At 40.1% G+C, this 19,615-nt stretch overlaps 1 long non-coding RNA gene and 1 pseudogene across 1 annotated transcript in view; one reads left to right on the top strand and one right to left on the bottom strand.

Annotated features, from left to right (window-relative positions):
• LOC148758296 (uncharacterized) overlaps positions 1–19,615 on the bottom strand; it is a 1,912,057-nt gene that overhangs the window by 344,907 nt on the left and 1,547,535 nt on the right. The window lies entirely within an intron of this gene.
• LOC148758297 (nascent polypeptide-associated complex subunit alpha pseudogene) lies at positions 8,185–8,783 on the top strand (annotated as a pseudogene).

Below are 19,615 nucleotides of genomic sequence, written 5' to 3'. Positions count from 1 at the left end.
TTCTCTATTAAAGAACTACAGAGTTGAAAGGAAAGTTAATTATCTAGCACTTACCTATTTTAAATAAAATCATCGACATTTTAAAGTTATTACTACTAGCGCTGGATTTTAGTTAGTAAGTATTCATACTACTTCTAGGAATGCAATATTTGTATTATTTGTACATACTATTAGTATGAATGTAACAATGGTCTATAGCCTGGCAATGTTTACTATACATCTCAATCTTCAAAAAAGGAGATACCACAGCGTGTAGCAACTAGAGGACTATAGCTCTTATTTCCCACGCAAGTAAAGTGATGCTCAAGGTGATACAACCAAGGCTTCTACCTGAAATGGAGCAAGAAATGCCAGATGTTCACGCTGGATTCAGAAAAGGAAGGTGCATTTGAGATCTAATTGAGGATATGCGTGGGATAGTGGAGTGCCGCAAAGAATATCAAAAGAAGGTTAATCTAGGGATGCTTTGTAGACTACATAAGACCTTTAAAATTGGATCATGAAAAGCTAGGGGTTTCTCTGAAAGAAATGGCGAGGCCTCAGGGGTGGACTGTCCTGATGTGCAGCCTGTAGTGAGGACAGGAAGTCGCTGTCAGGACGGAATATGGGGAGGCAGGATGGTTTCTTATACGCAAAGGTATCCGACAAGGGTCCATTTTATTTTCCTATTTGTTTAACCCGTATACAGAACATATCATACAAAAAAACTGGGCTAGACTCAGAGGAAGGGAGGGGTGAAAATTGGTAGAAGAATTACCAGTAACTGAAGATATGCAGATGATAACATCTTACTGGAAGAAAATAGTGATCCCTTGAAATGACTTCTGACGAAAGTGAAAGAAGAAAGTGCCAAAGCACAACTGCACATGAACAGCAAGAAGACAAACATGATTACGCAAGAAACACACAACTCGAACACAGACAGTGAAGATACTGAAAGTGTTAAAAGTCTTGCTTTCCTTGGTCCAGTCATCAATTCAGCTGGACACCACAGCCATGAAATCAAGAGACGGCTGAGACTCAGAAGGGTGATGATGGAAGAATTAGGAAAGATCATGCAGAGCAAAGATGTGTCATTAAAGATCAAGGGTAAGACCATCCACGCTCTCAAATTCCCATTTACTGTGTACGGATGCAAAAGCTGGACAGTGAAGAAGGCTGATAGGAGTAAAATCGATTCGTTTGTAACATGGTGTTGGAGGAGCATTCTATGGATACATATCCTGGACCACTAGGAAGATGAACAAGTGGGTCCTACAGGAATTTAAGCCTGAAATACCACTGGAGGCAAAAATGACAAAACTGAAACTGTCCTATTTGGGGCACATCATGAGAAGGCGGGGTTCTTTGGAAATGATAATAATGCCGAGAAAAATAGAAGGTCACAGGAGAAATGGAAGACCAAATATGAGAAGGACTGACTGCAGAAAAGACGCCATAGGCTGAGTCCACAGGAGCTGAGCAGGGCTGTTTAGGCATCACACGGTGGATGTCACTCATTTGTAGGGTTGCCGGGAGTCAGATCGGCCTCAATGGCACATAGCACACTGTGGGGACATAGCCGGGGGTGCAGTTTCCAGGCTCTGGGTCTCACATGGAAAGGTGCTGGCTCGGGTAGTAAATGGCCATCAACTGTGATCAGGTGGTCATCAGCTGTGGCTAGTTGGCCGTCAGGTATAACCAGTGAGCCATTGGCCACTAATATAACTGCTGTGGCTACGCTAGCAGAAAATGGGGGGCTAGCAAGAAGATGGTGGCTGAGCTAGCAAGAGCGGACTGCAGTTAGCACGGCGGAGTGTGGCGGAGTGTGGATTGCGGATTCTGTGGCTCCTGCCTCCCGTGTCTCCAACCCAGCCACCAGTGAGACTATAGTGATATGACTCCCCTACTTATGGCTCCGGGGGTGTTCCTTTTTGGCCTCACCATGTCCTGCGTTCTTATGTGGGGAGCGGGAGCAGAGACCCCGCAGGCCACCCTGCATGACACACACATTCAGACTGTTCACATGAATCCATTAGTTAACTTAATTATATTTAAGTATCCTACTAACTCTCTGAATTGGATGTAAGTTTCTCCAATTTAATAAATGAAAAACCTGAAGCTCAGGTAATTCAGTGACATGTCGAGCTTCCCATAGTTGGAGATACTGAAGACAGACTCAGTCTAACAACAAAGTCCTTTTTCAAAATCAGTGAGTATGTGGGTGAAAGGAACCGAGACCCACATGAACACACACTGACGCTTTGGATAATTTAGGCACCTAAACTCTGTAAGCGAATCCATGTTTTCTGACGATTCAAATCTTACCTTTTATTTTCGAATGGGAAATAATCATAACAAGCAACCAGGAGGGCAAGTAGTAAAACATCTAAAGAGAAAAGCCAATTATTTCAATGTTTACTCATTCATTCAATTATTCACAAAAGTGTGCTCAACATCGTAAAGCACTGTGCTACTTAAGCAGCTTTTTCTAGGCAATAACAGACATTCTATGTCTCCACCCACAAGAATAAGATATATTCACTGCACAATTAACTCTGGTTTTCTTTTACTGAAGTGAATTATGGACACTGTGATATTCTAAATAATACTCAGACTTTTAAGAGAGCCCCGATACTGAAGGAAACAGAAAGACTCAGTTTAGTATGAAAGGGAAATGGACAATTAGCCCATTAACTCTTTATTAGATTAATTGAAGAAGGTTAATTGAAAACTCAATAGTTTAATCTGTAACCATGGTACTCTGTTGGCTCAGAAAACAGGAAGAACAGGATCATTTGCTTAGAAAAACTCACAGATAAGTCACTCTTTAAAGTCACTAGTTGAAATTAAAAAAAAAAAAAAACTATAGACATCCTGTTTTGAGAGCTTCTAGCCAACATATAAGACTCTGGAGTAATTTGTGATGTCTGCTCCCAGCCAGGAGCATGATGTAAAGACCCAAACAAGGAAATCCTATAAGAGGGCAGTTTTCACTGTAGTGGGGTTATAAATAAGGCACCTAGTAGACAGATTGTTACTTTGGAGATGCTCTAATACCTTTATTCTCTTTATCCTTATAAAGGCAGCTTGATCCCTTCAGAAACCTCTTTTGCTATTTATTTTATTAAATGTTTAAAAACTTATGGTTCCAGGCCAGAATGATGCTATATTTCCAGACATTCTACTGGGTTAGTTCTCTAAGAATCATGCTCTAACTTCATTGTCTTGGGCAAGCTAAGCTATAATTTTGGTGGAAGCCCACTGAGTATCATTAGGAGGTTCCAATGTATGTAAATATCTATACACAGAACACTGATCAGAAACTTGAAATTTAAACAAACAAACAAAAAAATTGCATAATTCTTTGTCAATTACTACATTAGAATCTGAGACTTTGAAAACAAGAAAAAAGGGAAAAAATAACTTAAAGCAGGTAATAGATTTTTAACAAGGTCATACAGTCCTATCCATGTGATTAATTAATCAATTCGTTTATTCATTATTGCAATAATACAAGTACCAATCTTCTAGTAGGTGCCAAAAAATTGAGTGAGGCGATGTGAATATCATGGTTAACCAGATATACTGTCTCCCCTCAGGGACTTTAAAGTGAAATGGGAAAGATACATAGGGGAGCAAATGGTTACAACGTAGTGATACCTGTGCCAAGTCAGGGCAGGGTTCTTTTCGTTTAGGCATGGGATGGGGTTCAATGTTGCTGGCCATAGGAGCTGGATAACAGCAATTTTAATTCACACAACTGCCTTTTAGGGCTATGATGCTGCCGGGAGTCTTGGTGGTTACTTTCACTCATTTCTGTTTTCATTGATGTGAACTCCATCTCTTATGTAATTTACTCAATGAAAACAGAAAGGAGTAAAAAAAAAAAAAAAAAAAAAAAAAAAAAGAAGGTCTTAAACATTTCTGGCTGAAAACTTTAAGATAGGACAAAAGTATCTGTAAAGGGGAACAGAATATGAAGGAACATGGAACCTGAATATTTCCTCCCACTGGAGCACCAAAGTCTCACAGACCAATGGTGACTCTTGGCACAATGGGAAACATCTGAATGTACCTAAGTCTTTTCAGTTGGTTCTTTTCTTAGCATGGAGAAAATGACTGAGGAGTGCATGTGTCTACCATGGTGAGATGCAACACTCTGGAGCCCAGGTAAGATTGCTGAGGAGTATTTACTTCCTAGGGCTACTTCTACCTGGGAGAATTGCAGAGACCCATGCTGAGGCCCAAGGGGTCAGGTAGTTAGAGCAGCAATACTGATTCTCTTCAGTCTTTTTTGACAGGATTGTAGTGGTCTGGATCACGTTGGCAGTGACGAGAGAAAAAGATACATAGCTTTCAGAGATGTTAAAAGGGGTTGTATTAGTTATCAATTGCTGCATAACAAATTGCCCCCAAATTCAGCAGCTTAAGTCAACATTTATTATCTCACTCAGTTCTGTTAGCTCACACAGTTTGCAGGAATCTAGAATCACTTAGCTGAGTGGTTCTGGTTTAGGCTCTCTCAAGAGGTTGCAGTCATCATGTTGACAAGAAATGTAGTGAATCTGAAGGCTTGAATAGGGCTGGAGAGATTGTTTCCAGAGTGGTTTACCCAGAAACCATACAAATTAGTGCTGGTTGTTGGAAGGAGGCCTCAATGCTTCGTCACGTGGACCTCACTATAAGGTTACTTGAGTCTCCTCATGACAGTGTAGTTAGTTTTCCCCAAACCAAGTATTCCTGGAGGGTAAAGGGGCCCCAGCCATGGAAGACACAACCCACCATTTCTGAAATACCTACGGGTCACAGAGGCTACTGAATTCAACATCAGGAGACCATACAAGGGTGTGAACACAGGCAGGCAAAAATGACTGGGGACATCTGAAGGCTAGCAATGACAAAGGAAAAAGTGATGGCATTTGTTTATTAATAGTTTGAGTATATGAAAGAGTGGGGAAAAACCGTATGAAATTCAGGAGTCAGAAAGTCTATTTCACTACTTTTATGTTGAAGTGTTTTGCATTTGCACTTTCTTGCTGAGTATTTGTTAATATGTATATATGACAACTATTATTTCTCTAGGGAAAGTCACTGTTATGATGTGTTAGATCACAGTGAGGTTGTTAATTTGTATCATCTCCTGTAGAAAGGTAAGGAGAGGTATTCTAGGGACTATTAGAAAACCAACTATTTCAACAAAGTAATGAAACTAGAATGCATATGTCTCTAAAATATCTCCAACATATACAAATTAAGAAGTGGTTAGTCTGGCCCAGTGTCTCAGGCGGATAGAGCTCTGTGCTCCTAACTCTGAAGGCTGCCAGTTCGATTCCCACACGGGCCAGTGAGCTCTCAACCACAAGGTTGTCAATTCAATTCCTCGACTCCCGCAAGGGGTGGTGGGCTCCGCAGTCTGCAAATAAGATTGAACACGGCACCTTGAGCTGAGCTGCCGCTGAGCTCCCAGATGGCTCAGTTGGTTGGAGCACGTCCTCTCAACCACAAGGTTGCTGGTTCGACTCCCACAATGGATGGTGGGCTGTACTCCCTGCAACTAGCAACGGCAACTGGACCTGGAGCTGAGTTGCGCCCTCCACAACTAAGACTGAAAGGACAACAACTTGAAGCTGAATGGCACCCTCCACAACTAAGATTGAAAGGACAACAACTTGACTTGAAAAAAGAAAAGTCCTAGAAGTACACACTGTTCCCCAATAAACTCCTGTTCCCCTTCCCCAATAAAATCTTAAAAACAAAAAGTTATCGCTGGTGATAACTCTTAAAAACAACAACAACAAAAAGAAGTGGTTAGCAGCCCTTAGCACCAGAGAACAAGGTTTAGATTATATGATAACTGCTGGTTTTCTCTAAACCAAGCGTTCTCAACCTTTGCACTACTGACATTTTGGGCTGGTTATTTTACTATTTTTTGTTATGAAGCGCTTTCCTCTGTATCGTATAATAATAACAACATCCCTTTCCTCTACCAATTAGATGACAGTAGCACATCCATTGTGAAAGCAATGAGTCTAGATATCAACAAATGACCCCTTGGGGGTGGGGAAGATGAAGGGGGTAAAATCATCCTTGGTTGAGAACCAATGGCTTAAGAATTTTTGGAAAGTTTAAAAACAAAACAAAACAACAACAAAAAAACCTTTGGTTAAAGCTTTGGGGGAAAAACATGTTAAAATAAAAATCTAGCTCTGGTGAAATCTTGATTAACTCACCTGCTCAAAGGTCAGTGCTTGTCGTGAAAAAATAGTATCTCTCTCGTTCAATTGAAAATACAGGAAAGAGAACTCATTGAGATAAACATGAAAACAAACTTTTATGTCAGTCCAGACTTCAAAAATTGAATGCCTGTTGTCTAAGCCTACTAATAAGCTGGACTTTTTTGGGTGCAAAAGACACTTTCTGACCTCCTTTACTATGAAAGTGAAGTAAACGTGAAATTGCGTCATGGGACAGAACAGAGACCCACACTCTCCAGAGCTTTGCCTAGGAGAAGTATTAAGGTAATATTTATGGGAAAGGCCCAGTGTCTTTCATAAAAATATCCTTATAAAGAAACCCAGGTCTTACTGTTGTTCCGTAAAAAAAGCCCATGTTTATTCCCGATCAGTTGGAATGCAGGAAGCCTGAGAAACCAGTAAGACTATATCTCTGCCTTTGTTTGTAGATGGCATGGCAAGGACCTTATTTCCTTCTGTAATGAGGAAGGCCAATTGAGACATGACCAGGTGATGTCATCCGAAACGTACAGCATTGATTATGTATCCATTGCTGAAGTGTATTATTGGAAAATAAAGTGTAAAGTGACTTGAAGAATGGAAGAGCAAGGAGCAACAGAGACCTTCTTCCCAGTACAACAACAGGAACTAGTTAAAACAAACCAAAAAGCACCTCAAAAATAAGCATATAAAGTATGTGAAAATTGTGTAATGGTAGACAGTAAGGTATACAGTAAATGAAAAAAAAAAAAAAAAAAAAAGAAAGAAAACAACAACACTCACTTAAAAAAAAAATACTAAATCTTGTTAAGAACGGCAAGCCTGTGGCATTTGCACTAAGAATCTCACCCCTACTCCAGCTCAGCCTGGAAGTTCTACCCAGGGTAGGTATAGACAAAAACATAAAACATCGTTTCTCCTCAGCTCCCAGTCGAACAACTATAGTTTCCCTTTAAGAGGGTTCAGTCAACAGCACTTTGCATCCTCCCCAGCTCTGTTTCTAGAAGCTCTACTTCAAGCAGTAGCATCTGAGAAATCTGGGGTTTGCTTCTTATACCCCGTTCCCACTCCTAGGGCACAAACTCTACTATAGCAGCAGCAGACTGAGAATACTGGGGCACCAGTCATGCTCGTCAATGGAGCACTAGTAGGGTGGAGATTCAATGCCAGGAGAGGCAAGGTGAGATTTATGGGTACCACTTCCACTTAGTGCCCCACTTCTAAAGCTGTGGTGTCATTCTGGGAGAAGAAAGCCACTTGTTCCCTCCATAGCTACGGAGCAGTGGTGCAGAGATATTGCCAGAAGGGAGAAGCAGGCTGTAAGAACAGAGATCTGCCAGACGTTCCCCAAAAAGGCTGTATTGAGAGTGCGGGAAAGTTCAAGCCTAAGGTTGCCCTCAAAACCAATGGAGATTTGGGTGGTAAGCATTGAAAAGGAGGCTGGGCGCTCATGAGACCAACAAGCTAAATTGTAGATAGTGTAGAAGCCTCCTGGAGTAAACCAGGGAAAAGAGGGAGCTAAGATTTCTCTTGCAGTTGGAGCAAGCATCCATGTGTGACCCAAAGACTACTCCTGCAAGAGGACTGAATTTCATTGGATCAGAGACTGGGACAACTTATGTCCTAGATGTTGGTGAAAACAAAAGACAAAAAACAATCAGCTGGCAATTAGTGGATGCCAAGTGTGGGGTATGATATCAACAAAGGCAGACAAACTAACAGAGAACTCAGGAAAAAGATAAAGTGAGTCCTGCCAAACCATTGTCATCCCAGAGAGACTGTCCATGTCAAGGCCACACTCTCTGAGAAGTGAATGCAGAGGCTGTGCATTATAGGAGGTATAGGCTTCACTGAAATGGTCCAACCAAGTCACTAAAATTAACATAAATGAGCATTTCTGCAACAGGCGTGGACCAAGCTCTTGGTTACTCTTTCTGCCGCCCTCTTGGATCCGCATTCTTCATGAAAAATGCCAGGTGAAGCCACGGAAACTGTCCCTGCTGCAGAGCGGGAACTGCCACAGCCCCAGGCTGAGACAGGGCCTGGAACAGAATCTGACAGTGATGAATCAGAACCAGAGCTCCAGGAACAAGATTCCACACAGGCAGCCACACAATAAGCCCAGCTGGCAGCAGTAGCTGAAATCAATGAAGAAACCAGTCAGTAAAGCAAAACAGAGCCGAAGTGAAAAGAAGGCATGGAAAGGAATGTCCAAAGTGGGTCTTCAACAGGTTACAGGGGTGACTAGTGTCACTATCTGGAAATCTAAGACTATGTTCTCTGTCATCACAAAACTAGATGTTTACAAGAGCTCAGCTTCAGATACCTGTGTGGTTTTTAGACAAACCCAGATTGAGGATTTAACTCGGCAAGTACAGCTAGCAGTTGCTGAGAAATTCAAAGTTCAAGGTGACACTGTCCCAAGCATTCCAGAAAACACACACACTCCAACTGTGTAAGAGGAGAGCGAAGAAAAAGAGGTTGATGCAATAGGTGTGGATGTTAAGAACACAGAACAGGTCATGCCACAAGCAAACCTGTCAAGAACAAAGGTAGTCACAGCCCTGAACAGCAGTCGTGATATTACAAATGCTATTATGGAATTAACAACGGAACCCTCAAAAGTCAAGGACCTTTTGCTGGTGTTTCAGAAGAGTACCCGTGGCTCAGTTTCAAATTTATACTGTTTCTATCATTAATAACGTTAGGTCTTCCTGTGGGGGGAAAAATAAAAAAACAAAACAAGCAAACAACAGCAAAAACAAGACTTCAAAGGTAGGGGTCAATATTCAGAATTTCTGCAATGTATTTTCTAAAATGTTCAGTTTTGAACAAAAAATTACTAAATATGCAAAGAAATAGGAATGTGAGACTCAAACTGGGGAAAAGAAAGAGTAGAAACAGCCATCGATGGGGTTCAAATGCGAGACTTAATAGACAAAGACTTGGATTCATTCTAAATATGTTCAAAGAACTAAAGGAAATCATACTTAAAGAAGTATAGAAAGGTGTGGTGACAATACCTCATTAAACAAAGGATACCAATAAAGTTGTAGCAATTCTAAAAAGGAATTGATTGAAAATTCTGGATTTTAAAAGTACAAAAACTGAAATGAAAATTACAGTACCTGGAAAGTCTCAAAACTAGATCTGAGCTAGTGGAAAAGAGAAAGTGAACAATAGGTAGATAGAGATTATGCAATCTGAAAAACAGAGACAAAAGATTGAGAAATAATGAGCCCAGCCCCAGAGAATTCTACAGTACTTTTAAAACCTACTACTGTATGTGTAATTAGCGTACCAAAAGGAAAAGAGATAGAAAAAGAAGAAAGAAAAAATGTTTGAAGAAGAAATAATGGCTGATGACTCTCCAAATTTGATGATAAACAGTTATCTACTAGAAGCTCAACCATCTCAAAAGTGGACGCATTCAAAGAGATCTGTATACCAAAGCACATCATAGTAAAAATGTTCAAAGCCAAAGATTGAAAAAAATATTAAATCTGCAAAGGAAAAATTACTCATTATGTACAAAGAAATTTGAATGACATAAACAGTGGGTTTCCCATCAGAGACAATGAGGGCCAAAAGACCATGGGATGGTGTATTCAAAGTGATAACAGAGAAAAACTGTCAACCAAGAATCTTATTTACACAGGAAAACTATCTTTCAAAAAATGAAAGTGAAATAAAGGCATCTCCCCACATGAGCAAAATCAAGAGAATTTGATGATGGCAGATCTGACTAACAAGAACTACTAAAGAGATTTCCTTAGGCTGAAACAAAGGAAACCCGGGCGGTAATTTGAATCCACAGGGAGTCATGGCTTCCAGAAATAAAAATAATCATAAGAGAATAACACAAACAACTACTATGCCAACAGATTAGATAACTTGGGGGAAAAAATGAGCACCTTCCTAGAATGATGCAAACTGCTAAAAACTGACCTGCTAAAAAGTAGACATAGAAATCTCAACAAAATTATGAAAAATAAAGACATTGAATTAGTAATTAAAAATTGCCTCCCACCCACCCCCGCCAAATAAAAAGCCAGTATCTGGATGGCTTCATCAATGATGGATTCTATCAAATTTTTAAAAAAATAATTAATACCAAAGTTTATGACCTCTTCCAAAAAAACAGAAGAGGAAGTACCACTCTCCAGCTTACTCAAGTATTATCATCATACCAAAGCCAGATAAAAACATCACAAGAAAATAAAACCATCAACAAATATCTCATTGTTGTAGATGCAAAACACCTCAACAAAATACTAGCAAACCAAATCTAGCAAGGTATAAAAATAATTATACACATGACCAAGTGGGATATATGCTATGAACTCATGGGTGGTCTGACTTGTGAAAATCAATTAGTGTCATACACCGTATCAATGGAACAAATGACAAAAAAAAAAAATGCTAATTTCAGTAGATGAGGGGAAAACAAATGCTTCTGACAAAATCCAACACACTTTCATGATGAAAATAACCAGAGACTAGAAAGAAAGAATATTCTTCAACCTGATAAAGATCCCACAGCTAACATCACACTTAGTGATGAAAGACTGAACACTTCCCCCTAAAATTAGGAACAAGGCAAGGATATTCACTTGCACCACTTTTATGCACATCGTACAGTTAGTTCTAGCCATGGAAATTAGGCAAGAAAATGAAATAAACGGCATCAATATTAGAACTGGAGAATTAAAACTATTCACATTTACAAATGATATAATGAGTACATAATGAGTATAGAAAATCCTAAGACATTCTCTAAAAACTATTAGAACTACTAAACGAGTTTGGCAACTCTGTAGTATATAGGATAAAAATGTAAAATCTATTTTATTTCTACACACTAGCAATGAAGAATCTGAACGTTAATTTAGTAAAACAGTTCTATTTATAATAGCATCAAAATAACAAAATAACTTGAAATAAATTTAACAAGTGAAGACTATCAACATTGCAGAAATAAATCAAAAGATGTATACGTAAATGAAAACACATCTCATGTTTATGGATGGGTAAACAATATTGTTAAAATGATAATACTCCCTAAATTGATCTACAGATTCAAAATTATCCATGTCAAAATCCGAGCTGGCATCTTTTGCAGAAATTTTGAGGTTGCTCTTAAAATTCTTACGGAAATGTAAGTGACCCAGAATAGCCAAAACAATATTGAAAATGAACAAAGTTGAAGGCACACACTTTCTTCTTCAAAACTTACTATTAGCTACAATCATCAGTACAACATGATATTGGAATAAAGGTAGGCATATAGATCAAGGAAATACAACTGAGAGAGATAAAATCTTCACTCAGGTGGAAAAACTGAGGCAAATAGATGTTAAGTAACTTGCCAAGGTCACAAATAAATGCTAGAAAAAGCAGGATTTGGCTTATCATACATTTGCATCAAGCTATATTTCATTTTCATTAAGGGATTTAACTTTGATGTTTCTGAGAGTGAAGTCTGGTTATGCGCAGAAAGCATCTTCTTTTTCTTCTTCTTGATTAATCTCAGATATGCTTTGTTTTCATAATGATTTATCACTACTTAGGAAATGTACAGTGACTCATGGCTGGATCAGCATAGTTTCTCTTTGGCTCCCCTTCTAGACTGTGAGTTTCTAACAGGATGGACAACATCTAATATTTCACTTATTTCCCAACTCCTGTAAGCGGCAGTGAATAGAGTAGGTATTTGATAGAAGCGTGAGGAATGAATTAAACTTGAATCTATCATAATGGGTAATGTTTCAATTGATGAGGTTTGTTGGAAATCGCTGTTTTCTCTGTTTTCATCACTTTAAGCAGAACATTTCAACCATCTACAGGCCATCACAGCATGTTTCTAAATCTTTGAAGCAGAATCTGTATGCTGAAATTAATTATAACTGGCATAACAGAATTTCTGGAACAATTTTAATTTCTAATATTTGAAATTTTAATATTTCCTAAAAGAAGCAATTTCTATCCTTTTCAGAAATGAAACTTTTCCTTTGAAAGTCCGGCATAAACATTCTGATGACAATTTTAGTCTTTTTCTGTCAGAAGGATGATTTTTTATTGTGTCCCAAAGCTGGGCTCATGTTTTAAAAAAAAAAAAAAAATTTAATGTTATTAATAGAATGTGACTTCTTAACCTTGAAGAGTAAATGATATTTATTATTTGTGCAAAAAATCTTGGTTAAAATTGTAAATATAAACTGTCCAAATTGATCTTTTAGCTTATTGCTGAAAGTGTTTAATTTAAAATTGAGAATCTATTTAGCATGCCTATTTTGTAGTGAGTGACATTTTTTCAGGGTAATTCTTGATGGCATTTGTACATGTCTTATAACAGTTTCGGTCTCAGACTATTTTTTTCAAGAATGTTTATACAGCACAGCAACCTTGGAAAATAGAGATAGTATCTTCCTCTGAGGCAAAGGGCACTGTTTTTGTTGTTGTTTTTTTCCTGTAGAAGACAGTAATTTCTCCCTCTGGGTCAATGACTGGGTAGTTTTGCTGGCAGTGCCTTTGAAAGACTGGGGTTTCCTAAAGTCAAAGACCTTCAGAACGACACAGCCTCACGGTGTGCATAGCATCCAGCTGGGTCCATCTCAACAGTGTCGCATGGAACTTGGAGGTCAAGAGGAACTGATGCAAGCAGGAAGTTCTACTTCCTGCCAGTTCTGCTTCCTGCCATGCCGTAATAAAGTCATGTGTCTCTAACTCCAAAGTCTCACGTTTCTTTCAGCATGTATGAAATTGTGGGAAGCTACGTTGTCAGTTTGAAAGGAGGATGGAATCACAAACCCTTCACGGTTATTGACAGATAGAAGCTTCTAAACATGGACTCATAACAGCATGGATATTCTTAACGTGACATGCAAATATTGATAAAAACACATTGCCAAACCCACATATCTAACCTTGATGATAATGATCATAAGAGGCCAGTGTGATCGAATGCGTATCCTGGCCAACCATGGTCACCATTTTATACATTCATTTGTAAATCAGGAAGTTTTCTTACGTGCGTTCTATCAGTGTCAGCCTAGTAAAACTTGCAGTTTTATTTCTATATTAAAACTGTAATACTCTGAGTTTACCATAGAAAAAAGAAGCAAACAAAAACCCAAGTACAACATCATGGGTACAAACGCTTTTACCAATGGTTTCTTGTTAGATTCATTGGCCTTCCTATGATTGTCAAAGCTTGTGTGTGGGCTGAAACCCATGAACAACACACTTCGGTCAGCTGAAATCCTACTCCGAGAAAACACTGCAGTCTTAAGAAAAACACTGCCTCTGTATACCAGGGTAGTATCAGACATACTTTTTAGTAAACAGATCTGATGGTTTAGAACTAAGTAGTTGTGTGTATACCCGCGTGTGTGTGTGTGTGTGTGTGTGTGTGTGTTCCTTTTTGTTCATCTTTCTAGTTTAAATAGAATGAGGTGAAAAGGCAAAGACTATCTTTCCTTGCATTGCATACCACCAACAAATAGTGTCCACTATAGTAAATGTTAATTGAATGAATGGACTTTGTATGTCAAAAGCAACTACTGCTGCTCTGCTTCCAGACTGAAAAAATGGCTTAGTCTTTCACATTCAGATGCTGTGTCCACTGGATATCACTAGAGTGAGTAGTACGGTAAAAGCTGTTTGAAAAAATGCACATAGGGAACTTCAGCCAATTCTAGTCAAGGACATCTACCCAACTGGAAACATCTTTGGTTCAAGTCAAGTTTATCATACAGTATAATTCCTGAAGGTCCCCGCATTTGCCTAACAAAATTTACTCCTAAACAGGTAGTGTGCATAAAATCCCCAACCTTCATTCATTAGGTGACACCTCCTATAATAATCACGGACAAGACCCTGCTGATAAGGGCTCAGGAGCTGAAACTGACAGGAAGGCAGGCAAAACATAAACAAGTGAATTGCAAAAGCAGATGATTCCCGCCATCTGCTTAGCATGTTTCTGCTCTCATTTTGCCAGGAGCCTTTTGAGAAGACACAGAACCATGCTGATGCCCTCCATCATATGTTATCTCTCCTTCCCATCTGTGATGCCCTCTCCTCTACTCAATGACATTACTTGGGCTTTGGCTTTCCCTATTGAAATACAGATGATAAAGGAAGGGGCTTCATGAACCACAAAACTGCCGAGGGTGAGGACAGAATGGGAGGTTGAGCAAGTTCCACTCTTTAAGAAGCCAAATGATGACGAGAATTAAAATAAGATCTAACATACAACAGGCCACTTATTTATTCAATGAACATTTACCAAGTACTTAATGTATGCCAGGTACCGTGGTAGCCTCTGGAGATAAGGGGTGGGGAAGAGGATGGAGAAAAAAGAAAAGCCTAATTGTTGACTTTAAGGAAGTTATAGTTTAGAGAAAGAGAAACAGATACATAAAATAACTATACATCATTGTATCTGCTATGTAAGAAACAACCTTGAAACTTAGATACAGAATAATGGAGTGGAGGAAACTTCTATGAAGACATTGATTAAGAAAGACTCAACGGGGCAGTGACATTTAAGCTGAGACCTGACGGGTGAGAAGCAGCCTAACAAATAATTAAAGATAAGAGTAGGGAGATGGGCAATTTGAGCAAAGGTCCGGGGGGAGAAAAAATCCTCAGTGTGTCCTATGTGAAGAAAGCAAGCCAGGGTTCATGGAGTATAATGAGTGAGGAGAAGAGATGCGTGATGGGAGACAAGCAGTGGAGAAGCAAACACACATCATGCTGAGTCTTGGGGCTTTGCTGAAGAGTTCTGATTTTATTCTAAGTACGCATGGGAGTCACTGGAAACATTTATCAAGGAGGTGACCATCACATTTACTTTTAAGACGAACACTCTGACTGTTGTATCTAGAACAGACTGTAGGGAACTACATAAATTACAGGGGAAACGGCAGGCTGGAGGGGTGGGATTTTATAGGAGCAAAGTCAGAACTGTGTGAGAGAGTTCACAGAAGGAGCTGAGAACACAAGGTAGTCGTGTTACCACAGACACCTTTGACAATGCCACTGCATGAACAGTGTGGCAGCATGGCCACGTTTGGATGGGAAATGCATTTTCTTTATGACAACACGTGTATGATTCCCCTGGAGGACGGAGCGTTGGCTACTTGTTTTGCCTTGTACTTGTGACCTGAATTCCACGGTCCCATTTTCATATTTATATTCCTTGACAAATATTTGCCCACTTCTGCACAGGAAACGTGGTGTATGTTCAGAAGATCACGATAGCGGCAGCTTCTGGGTCTTGATTACTTCTGATGCTATCTTCAGGAGGTCAAATATGCTGGACGGATATTGCTGCTCTCACTCGGCCAAGCCGGAGAGCTCCAGACATTCCCTTCCGTTCAGATAACAAGTGCAGGCTCTCCTTGTGCAATGCAACCGAGAACAGTCTTACAAATGGCACTCATTTAAATGCCTTGTACAACATTGCAGGGGGAAAACTACTGATTTTTCAGAGCTGAGAAGGAGTGCTGTGTATCTGCTCATTATTAAAAAGGGGGAGTGTGTTTCACAAAATATGGTCTTGAGGGCTAAAGCTGTCTTTCTTTGTTCCTTGGAATAGCCAAGTGTGGCTTTACATCTCAGGCCAATTATCCTCCACCATTTTTCAGAAACTGACAAAACCTGTAAAATGAGCAATGACATGAAGACAGCATACCATTCTGCAGTTTACTCTGCACCCTGTGTTTGCATCTGATTTGAGTCTATCTGTGCTGGGGGAGTGGGGATCTCACTACAGGGACAAAAGATTTCCGAATATGAGAACACCATGGAAAATAAATAGCTTTTAATTGCAGTTGTCTCTCATCTCCTTGCTGGGCATCTCTCCTCAGGAAGGCAGACCTCTTCTATCCACACCCAGCATGATTCCCCTTCTCCCCCCCACCCCCCCACCCCTGAGATCATGGAATTAGCTGGGAGCGAACCTGTGCATCCTGTTACCCTTAAAAGAGTCCTTGCTCTAACTTGGGTTTGAGGGGTGTGACTTTAGTTTTCCCTGAGAACTGCTGAAGCTTGATGTGGGAAAGAAACCATAGCGGGTTGTAGGGTGATTGCACACCGGCTTGCTGTTACAGGAGAAGACCAAAGAGGCAGAGAAAGGAATGAATCGTGACTTTCCATCAATGAGGCACAGTGCTCCCTTCAGGTTAAGGCTTGTTCGGGCCCCCGGAAGCCCTCGGAAGCCTCAAGACACTCAAGACACTGTCCGGCAGAACTCATCAGCGGGGAGACAATACAGGAACTGCAGGGTAAAATCAAAACAGGACTGAAAAAAACATATACACATTTTTCTGATTTTTTTTTTCATTTCCACAACACACATGAAATTCACTTAGAATGTACCCGTGATAAGAAGAGACAGGATCAGAGGGATGTAGAACAGCGCCTGCTGAAAACTGACTTTCAGATAGTTGGTGATGTTCTGCCAGAGAAAACATTGTGTCAAAAGTGAATTAAATTTGAACAACAGCCTTTCAAATGCAAATCCTTCAGAAGGGATGTTATTGAGATACAACCTCTAAAAAACCTTCCAAAGGAAATAAAATGGATAAATGTGATAATTAACATCTCTATTTATAGGAAAATGATCCAACTGCATTTGTTCTGAAATGTTTTTGTACCTGCAACATGGAGGGCAGATATAAAAAATAAGGATCAATTTTGAAATTTGCTGGTTGGAGGTTAAAATGGGTTGATAGCTGGTCTGACAGAGGCAAGGGTTTTCCTCTAGTATGTTAAGATCCATTATTATGTACCTGATATGGTCAAGACCTCCAATGACCTCTATTCACTCTTCCACATGAGGTCATGGTTTCATCTTTCCCTACAACACCCTCCTCTTCCTAATGTAAGGTGTAAGAAACTGTTATCTAGAGCAGTATTCTGCTAAACATGGTATTGATGGGAAGCTGACTGGCCTTGACAATGTAAGAAGTATTGTTTTGTGTTGAGGTTTTGGGAAGCAGAGAGTTATCTGCAGAAGGTTTGTGAGGCAGTGATCTCAGGAGACAGACACCCCTATAAGGAAGGCAGGAATAGGCAGAAGGAGAAGATGACTGACCAGGTGATTGTAACGGAATCCTCACTGATCCTAAAACAAAGGGAAGGTGACCTCTGGAGCTGGTCTTGCTCTTCGGAGTTGTCACAAATTGAGGCAAATGTATGTATAGGGTCTGGGGTGTGTGTGTGAGAAAGGCTTTCAATTTCTGCATCTGCCAATCTTTGGCCACATCTGTCCCTGGGAGAGGGTATTCTCGGGTGAAGCCAATCTCTGAGGTCAAGGGCATTTCTCAGTGAGTGATGTAGCTGTGATCTCTCATAGGTACATAGTCCCAGAAGCTGGGGACTGGTTGAGACAATCCAAGTGTGGTACAATGGTACCCAGCACAGTTGTATGTATGATGGAATTTAAGGATTCCCCTTCACCAATTGGACATTATCACTTCCTTTATATTAATACATTATTTTCACTAAAGGGCCTTTACCTTAGGGGAGAAAACACACGAAGCTATTCTCTAAGATCCATACCCAACAATGAACTGCTTTATCATGCCCTTTCCAACTCCAGTGTCATATTTATGGCTGGAATAGGAGAAAAGACCGGGATAGAGACACAAAGAAATCCTAGGTTGAGAAACCCCAAGTAGAGTAGACAAAGAGTGTAACGTGAATCTAGAAGAGCGTCATTTCATGAATGACAATGAGAGGATTCTAAGAGAAGAAACTGACTATTCAGATTTGCCCATGGTCATTTCTATACCCTCAGAGAACGAACGGGAAGGGGATGAAAGCATAAAAAGGGAGTAGACAGAAAATTTAGACTCATTCTTTTCTGAATTTTCCAGCATTATCCCGTCTTAAGCTTCTAGTGATGGACGTGTGAGGAAAACATAACATAACATACTTTGGGTGAGAGCATTGCTATACCAAATGTTTGATCAGTCTGTGGTTCTGTGGTTTGTTTCCTAATCTCAGTCACCTATGACCGTTAGCGACTTCTTTTAAGTATTTTGTACATCATTCGTGCCTCCACCCATACTCCCATTTTTATTGGGCAAAAGGAGCTAAAATCTGGATAAGCCACCTTGCGGGGCATTTAAGGCACACTTTCCTTGTCATCTGCCTGGACTCGCCTAAACTGCTGATGGCCTTTTTCTGACCAGATTTATTAGTGAAGTGGCCAAAAGTTCCGAAGACGATTTTGCTCTCGTGAGATTTCTTTCAGCTGGTTCTCTGCATTGATGAGGTTCAGAGGGTTTAGAAAACCCTCTGAACCCTTGGGATTTTATTTGAACCAAAACCCAAACTTTGAACCTTTTATGGTTTTACACATCACAAGTAAGTGTGTCTCCTGCCTTGATATTATTCCCTCTGGTTCCCTCCTGACTCTTTGTCCCTTGAATAAAACTGAACAGTTAGTTGGAGATCAAAACGTGATCCAAGGGTCACCTCCAATTGACGATCTTCTCTCTACAACACCTGCTTTAATTAAAGACGACATCTACAAGCAACCACTTTTCCATGGGTCCTTGGATGTGTTCTCAAGACACATTTTTTCTGTTACACAGCGGCCGCATTCCCGTGCTCTGAAGAGTAGCGAGTCCCAGTGGATCACAGATCTTAACCCCATGACAGGCCAACCTATTTATGCTGGCTACTAATAATGACTTGTGTTTATAATGGCATCATTCATCCTAGAGGCTTGCTCACAGCACTCCACTGACCACGTGTGTTCTTTATGTGGGCATGTGCCTATATCCACCCACATATCACAACTGCACAAAAGTCTTGACTGCTGTGGCTTTAATCAGCCCTTTCTTCTTTTTGCTTAGCTTTAGGGCCTGCTCCCTGGGATTAGGGGAACCAGGGTACCCTCCTCTTTATCATTGGGTTGAAAAAAGAAATAAAAAAAAGATTTGACCAATTGGAAGTCCAGCTTTGTTGCTTATTAGGGTCTGTGTATAGCAGCCGTGATGCTGCGAGGCAAGTTGAGAGAAACTGTGTGCGATGCATATTTAATAGTGGGAACTCTCCTCCCATTTTATCTCTTCCTCTTCTCTCCTTCCACTTAATGAACCAATTATTCTGACAAGGAGGAGAAGGCTCCCTTCCCAGCTCCCTCTCACTTTGAGCCTTTATTCCCTGCTTCTCTAAAGTGCTGCCTAATTTGGCATAAGACCCTATTGTAGGTTATTTTTATATTCACCATGAATTGTGTAAAATTGTTTCAGCACTTTGGAAATTTTTCTTTCAAAGCAGGAGATATTATTTTATACCCATGTGAGTGACAGATAAGATGTGATGGTACTAGAATGTCCAAACCTGCATATATACTCAATTGCCTTCTTTTATATAACAAT

This window comes from Rhinolophus sinicus, chromosome 5 (genome assembly GCF_057876585.1).
Source record: "Rhinolophus sinicus isolate RSI-liver-muscle chromosome 5, RSI-T2T, whole genome shotgun sequence".
NCBI classification, from domain to species: domain Eukaryota; kingdom Metazoa; phylum Chordata; class Mammalia; order Chiroptera; family Rhinolophidae; genus Rhinolophus; species Rhinolophus sinicus.
The sequence above is the reverse complement of the archived record's forward strand: the minus strand, read 5'-3'. Positions and strand labels throughout refer to the sequence as shown.